The 21,345-nt window shown below is 48.5% G+C and overlaps 1 long non-coding RNA gene across 1 annotated transcript in view; it reads right to left on the minus strand.

Moving 5' to 3' along the window:
* Positions 1–19,035: 19,035 nt before the first annotated feature.
* Positions 19,036–21,345, minus strand: part of LOC121860554 — a 24,003-nt gene continuing 21,693 nt past the window's right edge. Inside the window, exon 3 of the long non-coding RNA XR_006087889.1 lies at positions 19,036–19,077. This is a non-coding gene — a long non-coding RNA (uncharacterized LOC121860554). The remainder of the gene's footprint in view (positions 19,078–21,345) is intronic.

Below are 21,345 nucleotides of genomic sequence, written 5' to 3' on the forward strand. Positions count from 1 at the left end.
GGTTAGGTTAGGTTAGGTTAGGTTAGGTCAGGTCTTAACAACAAACCTGATGAGCAAAGTTGACGAGACATAGTTGAAGTTTACACAGATCACTACAGTGATCCTGGCACCACTCACACACCACCAAGTAACCCCATGCCCACGTGCCCCGTACCTACGTGCCCCGTACCCACGTGCCCTGCCCACGTGCCCCGTGCCCACGTGCCCCGTACCCACGTGCCCACCATAGGAATCATCTCCTTGACCCAGCACGTCGCCACTCAACATGAATATAACATAGTAGGAAGGTCGTCTGGAGGGAGGAAGTCATAGAGAGAGTGCTACCTGGCGGGGGTGTACCTGGCAGGGGGGTGTACCTGGGTGTACCTGGCAGGGGGGTGTACCTGGCAGGGGGGTACCTGGCGGGTGTACCTGGCGGGGGGGTGTACCTGGCGGGGGGTGTACCTGGCGGGGTGTACCTGGCAGGGGGTGTACCTGGCGGGGGGTGTGTACCTGGCAGGGGTGTACCTGTTACCTGGCGGTGTATGTTACCTGGCGGGGGGTGTTACTGGCGGGGTGTGTTACCTGGCGGGGGTGTACTAGTTATGGGGTGGGGGGGTGTTTGGGGTGTGGGGGGTGTCTGGCAGGGGTGTCCTGGCGGTGTACCTCAGTTACCTGGCGGGGGGTGTACCTGGCGGTGTCAGTCCTGGCGGTGTACTCAGTTACCTGGCGGGGGGGTGTACCTCAGTTACCTGCAGGGGAATCTTAGCTACCTGCCAGGGGTGGGGGATGCTGGGGTGGTCTTACGTTAACTACAGATCCCCAAAACACCAAGATACAAAGTTTAACATCAGGATCATGTTTGTGTTTATCTTTAGTGGACCAATGAGAAGCCTGGATCATGTTTGTGTTTACCTTTGTGGACCAATAAGAAGCCTCCCCTCATCACCAGTCAGGCGAAACATTTAAGAATAACTGATAAATTCATCTTTGTGTTGGAGATGAAATAAGTGAGTTAGATCCGGTTTTCATGTCACTCATTAGAGGAAGGAGAGTGTCTGAGAGGGTGGCGGAAGACGGCTCTGAGACGCCTCCTTGTCTTGAACCATTAACATTCTTCCTTACACACACACACATGCGCGCGTGCGTGAAGGCCGCCCAAACATTCCACAGTGGCCAGTGTACTGTGTGTGTGTGTGTGTGTCTACTAAGGGGCCACAGTGGTGTAATTTCGGTATATGAGATGGCTATATGAATGCAGCTTCGGTACGTGAGATGGCCACAGTGATGTAGCTTCGGTACATGAGATGGCCACAGTGATGTAGCTTCAGTACATATGATGGCCACAGTGTGCAGCTTCGTACATGGGGTGGCAGTGATGTAGCTTCGGTACATATGATGGCCACATGATGTAACTTCCGGTACATGGATGGCCACAGTGATGTGGCTTCCGGTGTGTGATGTGATGGACAGTGGTGCAGCTTCCGGTACATGGTGTACAATAATGCAACTTCCTGTACATACGGATGGCCACAGTGACCTCTGATGTTAAATGAACTGTATCTGAGTCTTCCTTGTACTGTACCTGCTGCTGCTGCTATGATAACTGTACGTATCCTGTACCTACCATGACTAAACTGTACCAGGTACCTCGCTTCTTGAGGACTGTACCTGTAGTGAACTTATGGGGCTTTTAGGGTAGAGAGTGAAGAAAGGTTTGGTTAGGTTTGGAGTCCTCTTGTTCCAACCCTCTTCCCCCACACCCCCCCTCTACACCACCCCCCCTCCTCCTTTCCACCTCTCTTCTCCTTCCTTCCTCCTCTCTACCATCCTCCCCTCTACCAGTCCCTCAGATCCCCCAGTGAGATTCAATCCCCACATCTCCGGCCGTTAGAGGATCAGACGCTGGGGGTGGGAGGGGCGACTCTCCACTCTTACCTCCTCCATTTTATAGTCGAGGTGGAGGGAAAGAGTGACCCTGAGACACTAACACCGCCTGTTGTATTACTGTGAGTGTCTCAACACACACACACACACAGTGCCTCGAGCCAGTTTCTATCACTCTTACGTAAATGTAATAAAAAGTGTGTGTGTGCCCAATCAACCCTTGATTCAAAAGGAATCCCCCAAAGCACCAGGCCCTAATCAGCCCTTAACAGCCAACCCTCCACCAGGCCCGCCCTAATGACGACCACCATCAACCCTATTTATATGTAGCTTTATCTTATTAGTTCTTTATTTTTTCTTTTATATTCTGCCCTAACCTGGCCTGAACTGACTAACATAACCTAACAAACCTAACTCTAACCTAACCTAACCTGTACTGTAAGGAGAGGACACAGGTATACCCCGATATATTTACCTGCCTCAGTTGTCACCTGTATACCTGTCGTAATGAAAACCACCCCCTCCTTCTCTACCTTTTCTACCCCTCCCCAGTCTCCTCCTTCTCCCCATCGTCTCCCTCCTCTTCACCCTATCTCCTCTCTTCCTTCCCTCTTCCTTCTCCTTCTACCCTCCCTCTCCCTTACCCTCTCTTCTTCCTCTTTCTCTCCCTCGAATAATTAATTCCAAAAAAATATAATTGAACCTCAGTTATTTACGTCGCGATAAGTTCAATTCCTAAAAAACTGAACTTAAGCTTTTGTAAGTCAGGCTAAACTTTAATTAACTGCTTAAAAATTGAAGCCTTTGTTATTTTAGTCAAGCTGAGGTTCAATTATCCCCCTTTAAAAATGTGAACCTCTGTTACTCGAAGGTTCAATTAACTCCCTTTAAAAATTGAACCTTTTAGTCCCTCCACTGAACTGTTGAAATAGCTAAATAAAATAAAAATTTGGTTGTTTCTGAAGGTTTTTAAAGCTCAAATTGCAAGGTTTTTTTCCTTGTTTTTCCGGTAGTGTGGAACCCTGAAGCCTGTATGTTGAAGAAGCGAGGGCTTCCAACAGGCTGTACCTCACATAATGAAACCAGGCTCTCATCAACCTCAAAACTCTCATACACCGTTGGAGGCCAAAAGGCCTCTATACGTTCATGGGGCCAAAGGACCCCAATACCCCCTGGAGGTAAAAAAATCCTCTATACACCTCGGGGAGCTAAAACACCCCTGGAGGCCACAAAGACACTCTATACACTAGAAGCCAAAAAAAAAAAAACACCCTGGAGGCCACAACACCCTCCATCTCCTGATCTACATTACCTCCCCGTATACAGGAGGCCAATAGAACCCCCCAACAGGTAGGTTATCGAAGGTCCTCATTTCCGCCTCATAAAATCGAGATTATGGCCGAGCGAGACGTAAACGCAAGCTTTCCTTTGATCACTACGACTACCTCCACCACCACTACCTCCATTACCTCTACCTCCACCACCACTACCTCCATTACCTCTACCTCCACCACCACTCCCTCCATTACCTCTACCTCCACCACCACTACCTCCACCACCACTACCTCCACCACCACTACCTCCATTACCTCTACCTCCACCACTACCTCCCCACCCACCTCCATTACCTCTACCTCCACCACTACCTCCCCACCACTACCTCCACCACCACTACCTCCATTACCTCTACCTCCACCACCACTACCTCCATTACCTTTACCTCTACCACCACTACCTCCCACCACTACCTCCATTACCTCTACCTCCACCACCACTACCTCCATTACCTCTACCTCCACCACCACTACCTCCATTACCTCACACACCACTATACTTGTTGGTCTGTTTATACGTAAAGCGCGCACACACACACACACACACACACACACACACACACACACACACACACACACACACACACACACACACACACCTCCAGACAGGGCCAGAGAGAGAGAGAGAGAGAATGCTATGCAGGTAGGGTGATGGTCTAGTATTGTGGGGGTGGTTAGAATAGGTTAGGTTAGTGATTATCTGTAGTCACCTGTCTGGCCTCTCTCAGGGTGTGTGAGGGGGGGGTGATGGGATGGGTGTGGGGGAGTGTGTGTGCGGAGGGCTATGGTATGTCTGTATGTATGTATGTATGGATGTCTGTCTGTCTGTCTGTCTGTCTGTCTGTCTGTCTGTCTGTCTGTCTCTGTCTGTCTGTCTGTCTGTACGTCTGTATGTCTGTCTGTCTGTCTGTCTGTCTGTCTGTCTGTCTGTCTGTCTGTCTGTCTGTAGTGGCCTGGTGGACAGTTTAGGGTAATCACTACAAAGGGTCGAGTCTGGTATTATGGTGAGGGGAAGGAGAAGCGTGTACCTGCTGATGAGGGAGGTAATGGGGAGGGAAGGAGGTAATGAAGGAGGGAAGGAGGTAATGAGGGGAGGGAAGGAGAGCGTGGGACGGTAATGAAGGAAGAAGGGAGGGAGGGAAGGAGGTAATGAAGGAGGGAAGGAGGCGTGCTTCTACCTGCTGTGATGAGGGAGGTAATGAGGGGGGAGGGAAGGAGGTAATGAAGGAGGGAAGGAGGTAATGAGGGAGGGAAGGAGAGCGTGAAGGGGGAAGGAGGTAATGAAGGGAGGAAGGGAGGGAAGAGGAGTGTAATTTACGAAGGAAGGGAGGGAGGGTCTCTCTCTCTCTCTCTCTCTCCACCCTGAGATAAGATACAGATATAAACACATCAACACAACTCATCTTTATCTTGTCCTTATCTTTACAGGTACGATGATTTAACTTGAGAACGATGACTCAATAACTACAAAGGTCACTTGAGTTCCATAAAACACACACACACACACACACACACACACACACACACACACTTTCAATTAAGCAAAAATTCGATGAAAGTGGAGGAGGAGGAAGGAAGGAAGGAAGGAAGGAAGGAAGGAAGGAAGGAAGGAAGGAAGCAGGGAAGGAGGGAAGGAGGGAGGGAGGGAGGGATAAAGACACACGGCGGTACCCTAGGATCTTCAAGGACATGAGTGATGGTGAGGGAGGAAGGTAAGAAGGAAGGGGGGGGGAGGAGGAATTCAAGGTCGAGTCAGATGGGCGGGTTGACTCACCTCTTTGTAAACAACGAAGTCAAGCCGGCGCCAGGTAGACCACAGCTTATTACACCTCAAGATTCACCCCTACAGCTTATTACACTTCAAGATTCACCCCTACAGCTTATTACACCTCAAGATTCACCCCTACAGCTTATTTCACCTCAAGATTAAGCACCCTACTTGAAAACTTTATTAACACCAACAACAAGGGACTTTATAAACACCCTGTACCACACACCAGGACCCACCCTAAGTGCCCCAAGACCCCCAACTAGGGCCCGGCCAATTACCAGGTCCTTCGAGATCCTACCACAGTGCTACGGGACTCAATGTGGCCAATCTAAAGTCCTTAAACCTACAGTACAGAGCGCCAGAGAGAACCCCATTTGGTGACTGTCAGACTACACCTCCTACCACCTGACCTGACCTGACCTGACCCAACAAAATTTAACCTAAAGTAACCCAATATAATTTAAGCTAACCAAGTCTAAGCTAAGCTAATGACCTCCTCGATATCAAGTGGTCCTCAGTATCTCAATTAACAAGTGAGAGAGATAAAGGCAGGTGTTTTACTGACCCTCTTCAACCTCACTGTACAATACGTGACGTGAGGGAACTGGCCTTGGTCGACCCACCCCCCCTACCATTCCGAGTGACCTTATGAGTGGAGGACTGGGGAAGGTATATCGGGTATATCACACACACACACACACACACACACACACACACACACACACACACACACACACACGAGGTCCTTCATATCAACACCAGAGGACGAGTTACTGCACCACGTGAACACCACACCACCTGGTGTCTCCATGACCAGCCCAGGCCAGGGCCATCAACTGTAAACTATAATAATTTGTATATTCAATCATTGTTCCTTCTTCTTTCAATAATAAAGGCATATTTTAAACGACCCACCCACCCACCCCCTGTCTTGTATGTAAGAAATCATTTTTGTCCAATGTATATTTTCAGCCTTCGGGCTACAGAACTTTTTCAATAAACCATTAAATATTATTATTATTATTATTATTATTATTATTATTATTATTATTAATTACACACCTCTCTCTCTCTCTCTCTCTCTCTCCAGATCATCGTGGTGGTGGTGGTATGGTCAGGTCACACCCCGTCAGACCCAGGTGTGACATAATACAGGAGGGCTGACGGAGGGTACACGAAGGAGGGCTGACGGAGGGTACACGAAGGCGTGGGTGAGGGCGGTTGACTCCTACCGCAAGAGTCATGAGACGCGGCGTGTTGCAGCTGACCTCCCCTTCCACGACCTGTTGCATGTTGCTCTCTTGTGTTGATCATGAATTCTGTGGTCGTGTTGCAGAGTCCTTCCCTCCCCTCCCCTCCCCTCCCCTCCCTACCTCCCGTACTGCGGTGTGTGTGTGTGTGTGTGTGTGTGTGTGTGTACCAGTCCTCACGCCCCTGCCACTGACAAACATCAACACCTAACCACAACTACCACCATACAATCATCACCACCACTACTACCATCACCACTAAGAAGTAAACACACACACACACACACACACACACACACACACACACACACACACACACACACACACTTGATGTTGCTGTGTGCTGGTGGCCCCGCTTGTCCTTCTCACCACCTGGGGTACTGAGGGGCACCTGCTGATTGACGTGGCCATCTTTGGGTGTGGGTGGCCAGGTGGTAAGTAATGTGGCCAGTCTTGTGTGGGCCACATGAGGAAGTGTGGCTCTGGAAACGTGGGTTTAAAAGTCCACGATTTTCAAGGATTCCCAAATTATCATAATCTTGGCCACGATAGAACTCACTCACTCACTGACGGAGAAAACTTCCTTACACTCAGCGCCATTTTGTGTTAATTGGGAGTATAGATAACGTAGGGCCCTTCTGAGTGTGGTGGAGGGAAGTGGAGGGAAGTGGAGGGCGGTGGAGGGAGGCGGGACGGCTGACAGAACCAGAGCAAATTGTGTGTAACAATGTTGGCCTTGACGACTGTGACCGGGGGGGGGGGAGGGAGAGGGGAGATGGGAGGGGTAGGGGAAGAAGAGAAGCAGGAGAGGGAGGGACCAGCATCACCCCCTCTCCCTAACTCTCCTCTAATTCCCTTCTCCCCCTCCCCCTTCCTCTCCCCCCCTTTCTCCCCACATATCTCACTGTTTCTCTTCAGTATGGAGGAAGAGAGGGAGGGGTGGAGGGTAGGGGAGGAGGATAAATGGAGGAGAGGGAATACAGTGAAGAGAAGAAGAAGGGGAAGGGACGAAGGGGAAGTTGAAGAATGAAAAAAGTGCTCATCCTCCCCTCCCCCTCACACCCCCTCCCTCAGGCTAAATGCCACCACATACAAGCAATAACCCCACTTCCTCTCTCTCACACACACACACACACACACACACACACAGGAAGAACCCACTAACTATTATCCACCATCAGGAAGAAGGTTTAAACACCACAACAACATTCTTATCTGTAACCTCTTTCTCTATCTTGTATCCGTTTATCTCTGTCTGTCTATTCCCTTATCTATCAAAAACTTATATACCTACCTTCACGATTATTGTCTTCTATGTATGTATGTATGTATGTATGTATGTATGTATGTATGTATGTATGTATGTATACCTCTACGTCTCCATATTTATCCTTAAACAATAAAAAGCAAATTAAAACACCAACAAACACCAATGGACAGAAAGCAGCGTTAAAAGCGAAGCGGAAATGCCTTCTGAGACAGTGGGAGGCGTAGCAGCGTGTGTGTGTGTGTGTGTGTGTGTGCGTGTGTGTGTGTGTGTGTGTGCGTGTGTGTGTGTGTGTTACTATAATATACTGATATATCCATTACTATTATTATTATATATATTTTATGTACACACATACGAGCTTACACACACGCACTTGCACACACTTGCTACCTGACATAACCTCACACATATTACGCAATCACCTCTCTCTCTCTCTCTCTCTCTCTCTCTCTCTCTCTCAAGAACACGGTACCAGCTATACGTTAATTAAATTCCCCATTAGATAAAACAAAACCATCCCTCCATCAGTCAAGTCAGCAGCGGCGGGTGTTGTGCTCAAGTAAACAAAACCCCGTATTTCTATCAAGGGGGAGTAAGCGTAATCAATCCCCTTCGAGGCCCTGGAATAAGCGTAATTAATCCTCCTCCCCCCCCTCGAGGCCCCGAAGAAAGCATAATCAATCCCCTTCGCGGCCCTGGAGTAAGCGTAACCAATCCCCTTCGAGGCCCTGGAGTAAGCGTAACCAATCCCCTTCGAGGCCCTGGAGTAAGCGTAACCAATCCCCTTCGCGGCCCTGGAGTAAGCGTAACCAATCCCCTTCGAGGCCCTGGAGTAAGCGTAACCAATCCCCTTCGAGGCCCTGGAGTAAGCGTAACCACAAAGAACCCAGCTGACTGCATCACAACATTGACACTTACAAGACTTTAATTGAACGTGAAGAGAATAGCTCACATTACGGAGGAGCTGTATGAATAACGATGGTATTTCCTGTATGAATAAATTATCATACACTAAGTCAGGTCTGTATGATGATGAATAAATTATCATACACTAAGTCAGGTCTGTATGATGATGAATAAATTATCATACAATAAGTCATATGTATGGCCCCCAGAAGAAAAAAAAACACGATATAGAGAAAAACAAATTAAAGAATTATGCCTAAAATAAATTAAAACAAACATTCCTCTATATATGACGTCACTAGAAATACAGCGCCATGGTGCCTCAGTAAACACAGTGCCATTATCCATAGTATGCCATTATAAACTGTGCCATTATAAATACAGTGTCATAAACCACAGTTCCATTATAGTGTCATAAACCACAGTTCCATTATAGTGTCATAAACCACAGTTCCATTATAGTGCCATTAAAACACAGTGCCATACTAGTGCCATTATAACCACAGTGCCATTATAAAACACCGAGATACCAAATAAATATAAACCAGCACTCCCTCTTCTGGCGCATTCCTCTGCCTGCAAGACGCCACAATACACAAGGTGCCATTAGTGCCTCAGTGAACACAAGGCTGAGGATAAATTATTGTCTAGATGGGCGTGGCACCTCTCCAACCCCCCCCCCACACACACCACGCCCACTACAACTACCACGACTACTACTACTACAACTACTACCACGACTACTACTACTACTACAACTACTACCACGACCACACCTCCTTCGCTGTCTCTGTTATTCATCCACTGACGGTTGGCCTTCGAGGTCTATACACACAGAGACAGATATATAGATAGATAGATAAAGAAAGATAGTGTGTGCCAGATGTGCTTGACTGACATGGCGTGACACATGACACTGCTACCTGAAGGACAACGAGTGTCATACAATCCACGCTCCGACACCTCCACCATGCAACCACACCTCCCACGCCATCACCGGCACTTGAACTGCCACGCCACTACGGTCACTGCTACTATAACCACCCCGCAACCACGATCATCTCAATCACCATCACGGTACAGCAATCACCACAACTACACCACTACACTACACCAATCACCACCAATCACCCACCAGGCCAGGATAGTCACTACATGATGGTGAGTGGCACCACTAAGAGGGTGGAAACTGACAACAATCATCTGGTGTTGGTGGTTGATGTTGTGGTGGTGGTGGTGGTGGTTGTTGTTGTAGTGATGGTGGTTGTGGTGGTGGTGGTGGTGCTTGTTGTTGTTGTAGTAGTAATGGTGGTTGTTGTTGTTGTAGTGATGGTTGTTGTTGTTGTGGTGGTGGTTGTTGTTGCAGTAATGGTGGTTGTGGTGGTACTCATGACATAATAACACCTTCTCACCCACGTCCTCACACCTTCCCTCCCCGGTCTTGTGTTGCGGAGGGACGGAGAAGTCAAACTCTCGCTCCTCCCTTGTTAATGAGGAGGAGGAGGAGGAGGAGCAATGGAAGAGTTGCAATAACCTCAGTAGAATATATTAAGCTAACTCTATAATTACCACTACCACTACCACCACCACCACACCAGCACCACTACCACTACCACCACCACTACCACCACCACCACACCAGCACCACTACCACCACCACCACACCAGCACCACTACCACTACCACCACCACTACCACCACCACCACACCAGCACCACTACCACCACCACCACACCAGCACCACTACCAGCACCACTACCACTACCCACCACCACACCTTAGCACCACTACTACCACCACCACTACCACCACCACCACACACCAGCACCACTACCACTACCACCACCACACCACCACCACACCAGCATGACTACCACTACCACCACTACCACTACACCACCACACACCAGCACACCACCCACCACCACACACCAGCACCACCACCACCACCACCACCACCACTACCACACCAGCACCACTACCACCACCACCACTACCACTACCACCACCACACCAGCACCACCACCACTATCACCACTACCACCACTATCACCACCACCACAACAGGTCAGTGACGCGGGACATTATTACACTACTTATGTATTTTGTCCAACACATTCCTCCCCAGGCCGGTGTGTGTGTGTGTGTGTGTGTCACCCTCCGCCTGGTGACTGTATCTACCCCACCACCTGAACTGCCAGCCTGGTGACGATCGACTCCACCACCCCAAAATGGCTGCTTGGTGACGATGGACTTGGTGACCCTCTGACGTACTTGGTGACTTAAAACCATCTTTTCACTATCTATCTTATCTGGTGACCGTCACGTGACTACCCCCATGGAGACTGTCAAGCTCCTGGTGACACTTGTGGTTCAGTAACGTAACGTAACCACCGTTATTAGCGTGACAGGTGAGGCGTGACTCCTCAATAACACAGGTAGACTCACGCTTACCTCACCCACGCCACACTGCTCCTAAGTCCTTCACACACACACACACACACACACACACACACACACACACACACACACACACACACCCACCCAAGGCACTTTACAATAAACTGAACACGTGCAAAACTTCCCGGCAGCCCTGAGAAATGTGTGGAGCTGCTCACTACCACACACCCCACCACAATGATGGAAGGGGGAGGTGCTGTATGTAGTGGAGGAAGAGGAGGAGGTTCTATGTAGAGGAGGAGGAGGAGGTTCTATGTAGAGGAGGAAGAGGAGGAGGTTCTATGTAGAGGAGGAGGAGGTTCTATGTAGAGGAGGAAGAGGAGGAGGAGGAGGTTCTATGTAGAGGAGGAAGACAGAAAGGGGAAGAAGAGGAAGAGCAGGGAGATTCTTATGTAGAGAAGGAATAGGAGGAGACCAGAAGAGGAGACCAGAAGGAGGAGGAGGGAAATTGTTTTGTGCAGTTGGAAGAACATTACTACCACAGCAACACCACACCACACCACACCACCACACCACCACACCACCACACGCCCAGCACCACCACACACCCAGCACCACCACACCACCGCACGCCCATCACCACCACACCACACCACACCACACCACCAGCACCACCGCACGCCCATCACCACCACACCACCACACGCCCAGCACCACCTGTCCTATACCTTCAAGGGAACTTTTCACGTTTGTTATATTAAATTAGAGGCAGAGAATAATAGTCTTTGTGGTAGGGGAGAATAGTGGCCAAACTTAACCCTAATTACTTTCCTTAGTTCCTACAACACTAAACCTTTCTCTGGGCCGCCTTGTGGTGTGGTATGTGTGGTGTGTGTGTGTGTGTGTGGTGTGTGTGTGTGTGTGTGTGTGGTGTGTGTGTGTGTGCGTGTGTGTGTGTGGTGCGTGTGTGTGTGTGTGTGTGGGTGTGTGTAAGTGGGGGAGGAGAAGGGTATAGGAGTAGAGATAGATGTGATATACATAGAATAGGTGTGATGTTTTATGAGACAAGAGAACATAATTACAAACACCCAACAAGTGACCGCCGCACCTCCCACTCCCTGACCCGCTTCGCCCGCGTAGGTCACAACCTTTACCCCGAGGTCACAAAAGGTCATCAATGTCATCCTTCAGGTCAAACAAGTACAGAGACCGTCACTAAAGCCATTCCCGATTGTCATCTAGCTGGTCAAACCCACATCGTCCTGAGGTCACACAAGGTCAAAGGTATCCCCTGACATTACTAAGGTCATTATACAAGGTCACAGATCGTCATTGCCACTGCCAGCTGTTTCTGAGGCCCGTCACTGCCGCGTTGTCATAGTCACTGTCACTTTTGTTTGCCAATTCTGCCGCTTTGTTTGTTTACGTTATCGTCGCCCTCGTCCAAGTTATCGTTACGTTTGGCTGTGGTGAGTCGGGTTCCTTCAACGCTGAAATGAAAACTATAAATTGGACCCATGGATGAACCCAAAACCCACATCTAAACCCACTTTCAAACCCACCCAGCACCCGTCAACCCCACTCAGAACCAGCACCTCTCACCAGCACCCCCACCCCACCCACCCACCCCATCATAATAATTACACACCTGACTGTAGCTCCCACCTGCAGCCTTTGAACACATGAAAACACCAGCAGATATATGATCATTATATACCATTATTAAGAGCAACAACGGCGAGGACACACACACACACACACACACACACACACACACACACACACACACATATATATATATATATATATATATATATATATATATATATATATATATATATATATATATATATATATATTCAAGAATTAATGGTTTAGATTAGGTTAGATTACATAGATTGTTAGATTAGATTACAATAGTTCAGTTGAGTTAGGGTTGGAGGTTGGTAGGTTGTTGGTTAGGGTTGGTTGAAGCTAGGCAGGTTAGGTTGTGTTGGGTTGGTTGGGTTGTGTGGTTAGGTTGGTGGTTGGTTAGCTGGTTGGTTGGGTTGGGTTGGGTTGTGTTAGGTTGTGTTGGGTGGTTAGGTTAGGTGGTTGGTTGGGTTATTGGTTGGGTTGGTTAGGTTGTGTTGTGTTGTGTTGTGTTGTGTTGGGTTTGTGTTAGTTAGGGTTGGTTAGGTTAGGTGGTTGGTTGGTTGTTGGGTTAGGTTGGGTTGGGTTAGTTAGTTGGTTAGTTAGGTTGGTTGGGTTAGGTTGTTGGGTTGGGTTAGGTTAGGTTAGGGTGGTTAGGTTGGTTGGGTTGGTTGGGTTAGGTTGGTTAGGTTGCCAATTACAGTTTCCCTTTCTCGATAATTTATGGTAGAGGCCAAATAAAGAAGATAATAGGTCTCCCGGGCAGGTATTGTGGGCCTTACCGGGGGCATAGTCTGTCTCTGGGGGTGGGTGGTGTGGGTGGGTGGGTGGGTGGGTGTGTGGTGGTGGGTGGTGGGTGGAGAGCGTTGCTAGGAAGAACAAGAATGACAACGGGGAAGCTTAAAGTAGATGGAACACCTGAGTCTACTGTCACACAGTAGACGGGGGTAGATGGTGGAGGGAAGGGAGGAAGTGGAGGGAGGGAGAGATTGGAGGTAGGGAGGAGAGGAGGAGGAGGTAAGGAGGAAGGAAGAGAGGGAGGGAGGTAGGGGAGGAGGTAGAGGGAGGGAGAGGTAGAGGGAGGGAGAGGTAGAGGAGGGAGAGGTAGAGGAGGAGAGGTAGAGGGGGAGGTAGAGGGGGAGTAAGGCGGCGGAGGTTTACGTGGTCTGGGGAGGAATGTGAGAGAGAAGACCCGTGTACAATTCTATATACACTAACATACCAGTGGCCGACACACACACACACACACACACACACACACACACACACACACACACACACACACACACACACACATAACCATAAAGTGAAGTGTGTAAATAAACGGTAGACTTTGGTCGCCTCTCCATTAGTTTACAATTATGGAAGCAAAATAACACACACCAAGGCCTTCACTGTGTGTGTGTGTGTGTGTGTGTGTGTGTGTGTGTGTGTGTGTGTAACCCTCCAAAACACACACAGGTATTCTCCCTCACCCATCACCTCCTCCTCCCTCATGGGCTAAATATAAACAAGTGTTGTGGCGAGCTTCTCTCTATCACCCACCCCCCATCCCAGCCTGACAACACCCTCCTTCTCCACTCCACCCCCTCCTTTCTCCCTCTTCCCCATCCCATTCCCTAAGTTACACCAACCCTCCCCATTCCTTCCCCTACACGATCCCCTGCCCCCCCCCAACACCCTCCCCACACATACGCACCAGGTGGCACCTCCGGCACTGAGCCAACACACCATGCCACAGGACCACCTCACCACCCACACCAAGCAACAACACCTGGTGCCCTCAATCATCAAGAGGCACTGTACACGCACACACGCACACGCACGCACACACACACACGCACACTTCCCTCCAACAGGACTCATTCCCCCTCCCTACCTCCCCCTACTCTTCCTTCCGTCTTCCCATCCCTCCTTCCTCTCCCCTACTCCCTACTTCCTTCCTTCCGTCTTCCCATCCCTCCTCCCTCCCTAACACATGACCTTAATTAGGGTCTTATGTGAAGCTTTTGTCACCTGCATCAGTCAGCTCTATGCACGTCTTTCCTGACAGATTCACTCACTCACTGATTGATTCATTTGACTCAGGTTAAATATTCTTGCTGTCATCATCATCATCATCATCATCATCATCATCATCATCATCATCATCATCATCATCATCATCTTTTTCTCCCTACTTTAGTTAATATTCTTCTTCCTCCTCCTCCTCTCTTACATTATCACTCTCTACCCGGTTCATTATCACCACCACTCCTCTCTATGTTGTGGGCCACATTAAAGTGTCTTCGGCATTAATAAAGTGTCTTCCTGATGGTTTCCGGTGTCAAACATTAAAGTGTCTTCCTGGTGTTGTGGGCCACATTAAAGTGTCTTCCTGTGCTGGGGCCACATTGTGTCTTCCTGGTGTTGGGCCACACATGTCTTCCTGTGTCGGCCACATTAAAGTGTCTTCCTGGTGTCAATACATTAAAGTGTCTTCCTTCTCCGTGTTGTGGGCCACATTAAAGTGTCTTCCTGGTGTCATACATTAAGTGTCTGGCCACATTAAAGTGTCTTCCTGGTGTTGTGTCTTCCTGGTGTCCACATTAAAGTGTTTCCTGTGTCGGCCACATTAAAGTGTCTTCTGGTGTCGTGGGCCACATTAAAGTGTCTTCCTGGTGTCGTGGGCCACATTAAAGTGTCTTCCTGGTGTCGTACATTAAAGTGTCTTCCTGGTGTCAAATAGAGTGTCTTCCTGGGTGTCACATTAAAGTGTCTTCCTGGTGTCGTGCACATTAAAGTGTCTGGGCCATTAAAGGTGTCTTCCTGGTGTCGGGGGCCACATAGTGTCTTCCTGGTGTCACATTAAAGTGTCTTCCTGGTGTCGTATACATTAAAGTGTCTTCCTGGTGTCACATTAAAGTGTCTTCCTGGTGTCGGGCCACATTAAAGTGTCTTCCTGGTGTCAATACACAAAGGTCTTCCTGGTGTCGTGGGCCACATTAAAGTGTCTTCTGGGCCACATTAAAGTGTCTCTGGTGTCAACATTAAAGTGTCTTCCTGGTGTCGTAAGACATTAAAGTGTCTTCCTGGTGTCGTGAGCACATTAAAGTGTCTTCCTGGTGTCAGGTACATTAAAGTGTCTTCCTGGTGTCGTACACATTAAAGTGTCTTCCTGGTGTCATACATTAAAGTGTCTTCCTGGTGTCGTGTGGGCCACATTAAAGTGTCTTCCTGGTGTCACATTAAAGTGTCTTCCTGGTGTCAATACATTAAAGTGTCTTCCTGGTGTTGTGGGCCACATTAAAGTGTGTCTTCCTGGTGTCATACATTAAAGTGTCTTCCTGGTGTCGTGGGCCATTAAAGTGTCTTCCTGGTGTCGTGGGCCACATTAAAGTTCTTCCTGGTGTCGTACACATTAAAGTGTCTTCCTGGTGTCGTAACACATTAAAGTGTCTTCAGCCACATTAAAGTGTTCTGGTGCTGGGCCACATTAAAGTGTCTTCTGGTGTCGTGGGCCACATTAAAGTGTCTTCCTGGTGTCGAATACATTAAAGTGTCTTCCTGGTGTTGGGCCACATTAAAGTGTCTTCTCATGTCTTTAAAGTGTCTTCCGGGTTACATTAAAGTGTCTTCCTGGTGTTAGACACTAAAGTGTCTTCCTGGTGTTGTGGGCCACATTAAAGTGTCTTCCTGGTGTCGAATACATTAAAGTGTCTTCTGGTGTCGTGGGCCACATTAAAGTGTCTTCTGGTGTCAACATTAAAGTTTCTCCTGGTGTCAGGCCACATTAAAGTGTCTTCCTGGTGTCGTGGCACATTAAAGTGTCTTCCTGGTGTCGTGGGCCACATTAAAGTGTCTTCCTGGTGTCGGGGCCACATTAAAGTGTCTTCCTGGTGTCGAATACATTAAAGTGTCTTCCTGGTGTCGTAAATACATTAGGTCTTCTGGTGTCGTGGGGCCACATTAAAGTGTCTTCCTGGTGTCGTGGGCCACATTAAAGTGTCTTCCTGGTGTCAGTACATTAAAGTGTCTTCCTGGTGTCGTGGGCCACATTAAAGTGTCTTCCTGGTGTCGTGGGCCACATTAAAGTGTCTTCCTCTGGTGTAGGCCACATTAAAGTGTTCTTGGTGTTGTGGGCCACATTAAAGTGTCTTCCTGGTGTCTCAAATACATTAAAGTGTCTTCCTGGTGTCACATTAAAGTGTCTTCTCCTGGTGCAGGCCACATTAAAGTGTCTTCCTGGTGTCATACATTAAAGGTCTTCCTGGTGTCGTGGGCCACATTAAAGTGTCTTCCTGGTGTCGTGGGCCACATTGTGCGTCTTCGGGCCACATTAAAGTGGTCTTCCTGGTGTTGAGACAATGAGGTCTTAAAGCAGCCGCTCTTCACTTCTTTAAGACAAGAACATTCATTCATCTTTTTTTCCTCTGTTCATTATTTTATTCATTCGTTTAGATACAGGTACAGGTGTAAGTACAGGTACAAATAGAGATAGAGATATAACTGCAGGTACAGACACAACTACAGGTAGACACAGGTACACACAACTACAGGTAGACACAGGTACAGACAACTACAGGTAGACACAGGTAGACACAGGTACAGACACAACTACAGGTAGACACAGGTACAGACAACTACAGGTAGACACAGGTACAGACAACTACAGGTACACACACAACTACAGGTAGACACAGGTAGACCAGGTAGACACAGGTACAGACACAACACTACAGGTACAGACACAACTACAGGTAGACACAGGTAGACAGGTAGACACAGGACAGACACAGCTACAGGTAGACACAGGTAGACACAGGTAGACACAGGCAGACAACTACAGGTAGACACAGGTACAGACACAACTACAGGTAGACACAGGTACAAACACAAGACAGATTTCTATCCACTACAGTTACGTAACAAACTATTTAAGAACCACCTCACATCTCCTGCCACTTGGACGACCACAAGATTTTTCCCGATTTTTCTTCAGACTTCTCAATAGAACTTGTCTCCTTGCACGTGTTCACTTGAAGAAATCTCACAAGAGGTTCGTACAAAGGCTAATTTTAAACTCCCCACCTCACCCCCACCATACCCTCCCCAAAACCCCTTCCTATCCCACCCCCATCAAAACCACGCCACTCAGCTCCCCATCCATACCCAACCACCCCCCACTCACACTTAGCCTGGCGTTAACCCCCTACCCAACTACCCCACTCAGACCCCCACCCTCCAGCCGACACACCTACAACCACCCCCCACCCCACTCCCAACTACGCCACCAAACCCCCTACCACCCAACCCCATCCATAGCCACCTCCCCCCCATCCTACCCCAATCAACCCCCCACCCCCAGTATGGTGTGGGTGTGTGTATGTAAACAAGAACCCCTGGTACAGACAATCAATGGGTTCTAAAATTCGTTTAAAAAGAACCCGACTCTTCTTTAACTGAACCCGACTCTTTTAACTGAACCCGACTCCTCTTTAACTGAACCCGACTTTCTTCTTTAACTGAACCCAACTTTCTTCTTTAACTGAACCCGACTTTCTGCTTTAAGTGAACTCGACTCTACTCTTTAAGTGAATCCGACTCTTCTATAACTGAACCCGACCATTTCTTTAAGCAAATCCGACCCCACGAAGATTATGGGTTCTAGGATTCGCTCGTGACTCTCTTCTTTAACCGAACCCGGATATTTTTAAGGCCTTATCGGGATTCTACAGGACAGAACCTTTTTACCTGAGGTCAAAGGTCACGAGGCGGTAGAGGTCGAAGTTCACAAGAGACAGACAGACAAATAACAACAAAAGGAGAACAGAAAAGAGAAGAAGAGAGAGAAAGAGAAGAAAGAGAAGAGAAGACAAGAGAATGAAGAGACAAAAGAAGGAAAAATATGAGAGAACATAAGAGAAGAGAAGGAGAGAAGAGATAAAAAATAGAACGAGAAAAAGAGAGAAGACAAAGAGAATGGAGAAAAAAGAAGAGAGAGAGATAAGAGAGAAAAATAGAAGAGAAGGACAGAGGCAACATTAGAACTCAACACACTACAGAACTCACATCTTGTTAAAGGCACTTAACACTCTCTCTCCCTCCCAAGTTGTAGTGTGTGAGGCCATTATCAGGGCCACCAGACGCATTACACTCCACTAAAGCTCAAAGCTATTACCTTATTTAACCTTATTTAACCTTATTTAACCTCATTTAACCTAACCTAATTCAACCTAAGTCAATCAAAATTCACACACACACACACACACACACACACACACACACACACACACACACACCTGACCTTGGTTCACCTGACACAAGCGACCCTCTAAATAAATTGTACCACCCCAGCAAAGGATTCAGGCCTGGTCACTCCTGAGGACCCACACACTGTACCTACACTGTACCACACACTGTACCACACACTGTACCTACACTGTACCACACACTGTACCCTGCTACACTGTACACACACTGTACCCTAATGTACCACCACACTGTTACTACACACACTTTGTATACTGTACCACACAATGTACCACACTGGCCACACACTGTACCACGCAGTACTATGACTATGGTACAGTGCTCTCTCAGGCTCGTAACCTGCGTGGCTGGCAGGCTGCCAGAGACCATATTCTCCCACGCCCACGCCGCCACGCCCTCTACCTGTAACAACAACAAACACGTTAGTTCATGTTCCAATCACCACAACAATAAGTTAGTTCATGTCCCAGTGACCACCACCACAAAAACAACACGTTGCAACTTGTTCCACCTACCTATCCTAACCAAACCTATCCTAACCTAACTTAACCTATCCTAACTTAACCTAACCTATCCCAACCTAACAACCTATCTAAACCTAACCTAACCTATCCTAACCTAACTAACCTATCCCTATCCTATCTAACCTAACCTATCTACAACCTATCTAACCTACAATTCTATACTATTTTACAGTGGTTCCTTTCCTCCATCCCCCCAGGGAGTGTGACGACCCCCGCCCCCCTCCCAAGAGACCGTTCGCGCCTCGTTAATGCCTTATCGCTACCGCTGTTGGTTCGTTAGCGGCTAGTTGGGGTCGTTATTCGTTAGTGGTTGGTTAAAAGGTCGTTAGTGGTTAGTTGAGGGTCGTTAGCGGCTGGTTGAAGGGCCGTTGCTTGTTAGTGGTTGGTTGAACGGTCGTTAGTGGTTGGTTAAAAGGTCGTTAGTGGTTAGTTGAGGGTCGTTAGCGGCTGGTTGAAGGGCCGTTGCTTGTTAGTGGTTGGTTGAACGGTCGTTAGTGGCTGGTGAAGGTCGTTAGTGGTTGGTTGAGGGTCGTTAGCGGCTGGTTGAAGGGCCGTTACTCGTTAGTGGTTGGTTGAACGGTCGTTAGTGGCTGGTTGAAGGGCCGTTACTCGTTAGTGGCTGGTTAAAAGTCGTTAGTGGCGGGTTGGGGGGTCGTTATCGTTAGATGAAGAAGAAGGAAGAGAAAGAAAGGTGGAGAGAAGAGCCATGTTGTTGGTGTGTGTGTCACCCCCACCATCACCCCACCAACGTTGGAGAGAGAGAGAGAGAGAGTGTGTGTGTGTCCTTGTGTGTTGTGGTGCAGCGACACACACACACACACACACACACACACACACACACACACACACACACACACACACACACACACACACACACACCGTATATAGTTGATGCGTCAATTAGCTGGTTTACAGAACGCTAAAAACTACCTCATTCTCTCAATTAACGACCATGTGGACACGAGAAAGTCTAGTTAGTCTATTGGTGTGAGAGAGGTCACTGCCTTGTGTGTGTGTGTGTGTGTTGTGATGACAGTGAGGTATAGTGGACACCCATCAGCTAACAACAACAACCAACACAATCCCAACTACCACAACCACAATCCCATCAAACAACCACAACAACCACAATCACAATCCCATCAACCACCACAATCCCAACTACCACCACTACAATAACAACCATAACAACCACAACTACCACCACAATAACAACGCGTTATCAACACTCACACGGGACACTTCTTAAAGATCTCCAGGGAACGAACCTCTATCAGCAGGTCACTCACACACAGGTCACTCAAGGCGCCCTGTGTCACTCATCCCTCACCCCCCCCCCCACCGGACACTCACTCATACACAGGTCACTTACACACACGTCACTCATGGCGCCCTCTGTGCCACTCATCCCTCACCCCACCGGACACTCACTCACACGCTGGTCACCCACACACAGGTTACTCACACGCTGGTCACTCATGGCGTCCTCTGTGTCACTCACCCCATGATTCGTGTCTGGGTGTTGCATGCTAGTCACTGTAGTCATCATCATTATCGTCATTAGTATTCCCAACAGTCATTAACATCATCATTTTCATTAAAGCACCACAGCATTACGTCACAGCACCACAGCATTACGTCACAGCGGTGCCTCCCCCCCCCCTCGCCTCTCTCAGCTCCCTTACACGACGTATTCCCACAAAACCTGAAATAAGATGTCAACTTCACCCCCACCCCCCATGACGTCAACCTCACACCTGACTTCTCCCAGCCCCCAGCCCTTAGTCCCTTCACCTGCCCAGCCCATCTCCTCCCTTCCTCTCTTCTAATTTCCTGTCTTTCATCAACCCCCCCCCTTCCTTCCCTCCCTCCCTCCCACCCTACCTTCCTCCGTCCCTCCCTCACAACAAGGTCAAGCGTGGTCTTCGTGTTGGGTGAGGGAGGAATGAGGGAGAAGGGAGAGAGGTAGAACAAGAAGGGAGAGAGGAAGGGAGAGGGGGAAGAGGAGAGAGGAGGAGAGGGGAGAAGGAAGGAAGAGAAGGAGGAGAAGCGGAGAGGAGAGAGGGAGAAAGGGAATTGCATGACATTGCCAGTAGCTACAACGCCATGAGGTCAAGTTTCCCGTCAACAAACTCTCTCT

This window comes from Homarus americanus, unplaced genomic scaffold, assembly GCF_018991925.1.
Source record: "Homarus americanus isolate GMGI-L3 unplaced genomic scaffold, GMGI_Hamer_2.0 scaffold16836, whole genome shotgun sequence".
Lineage (NCBI taxonomy): Eukaryota > Metazoa > Arthropoda > Malacostraca > Decapoda > Nephropidae > Homarus > Homarus americanus.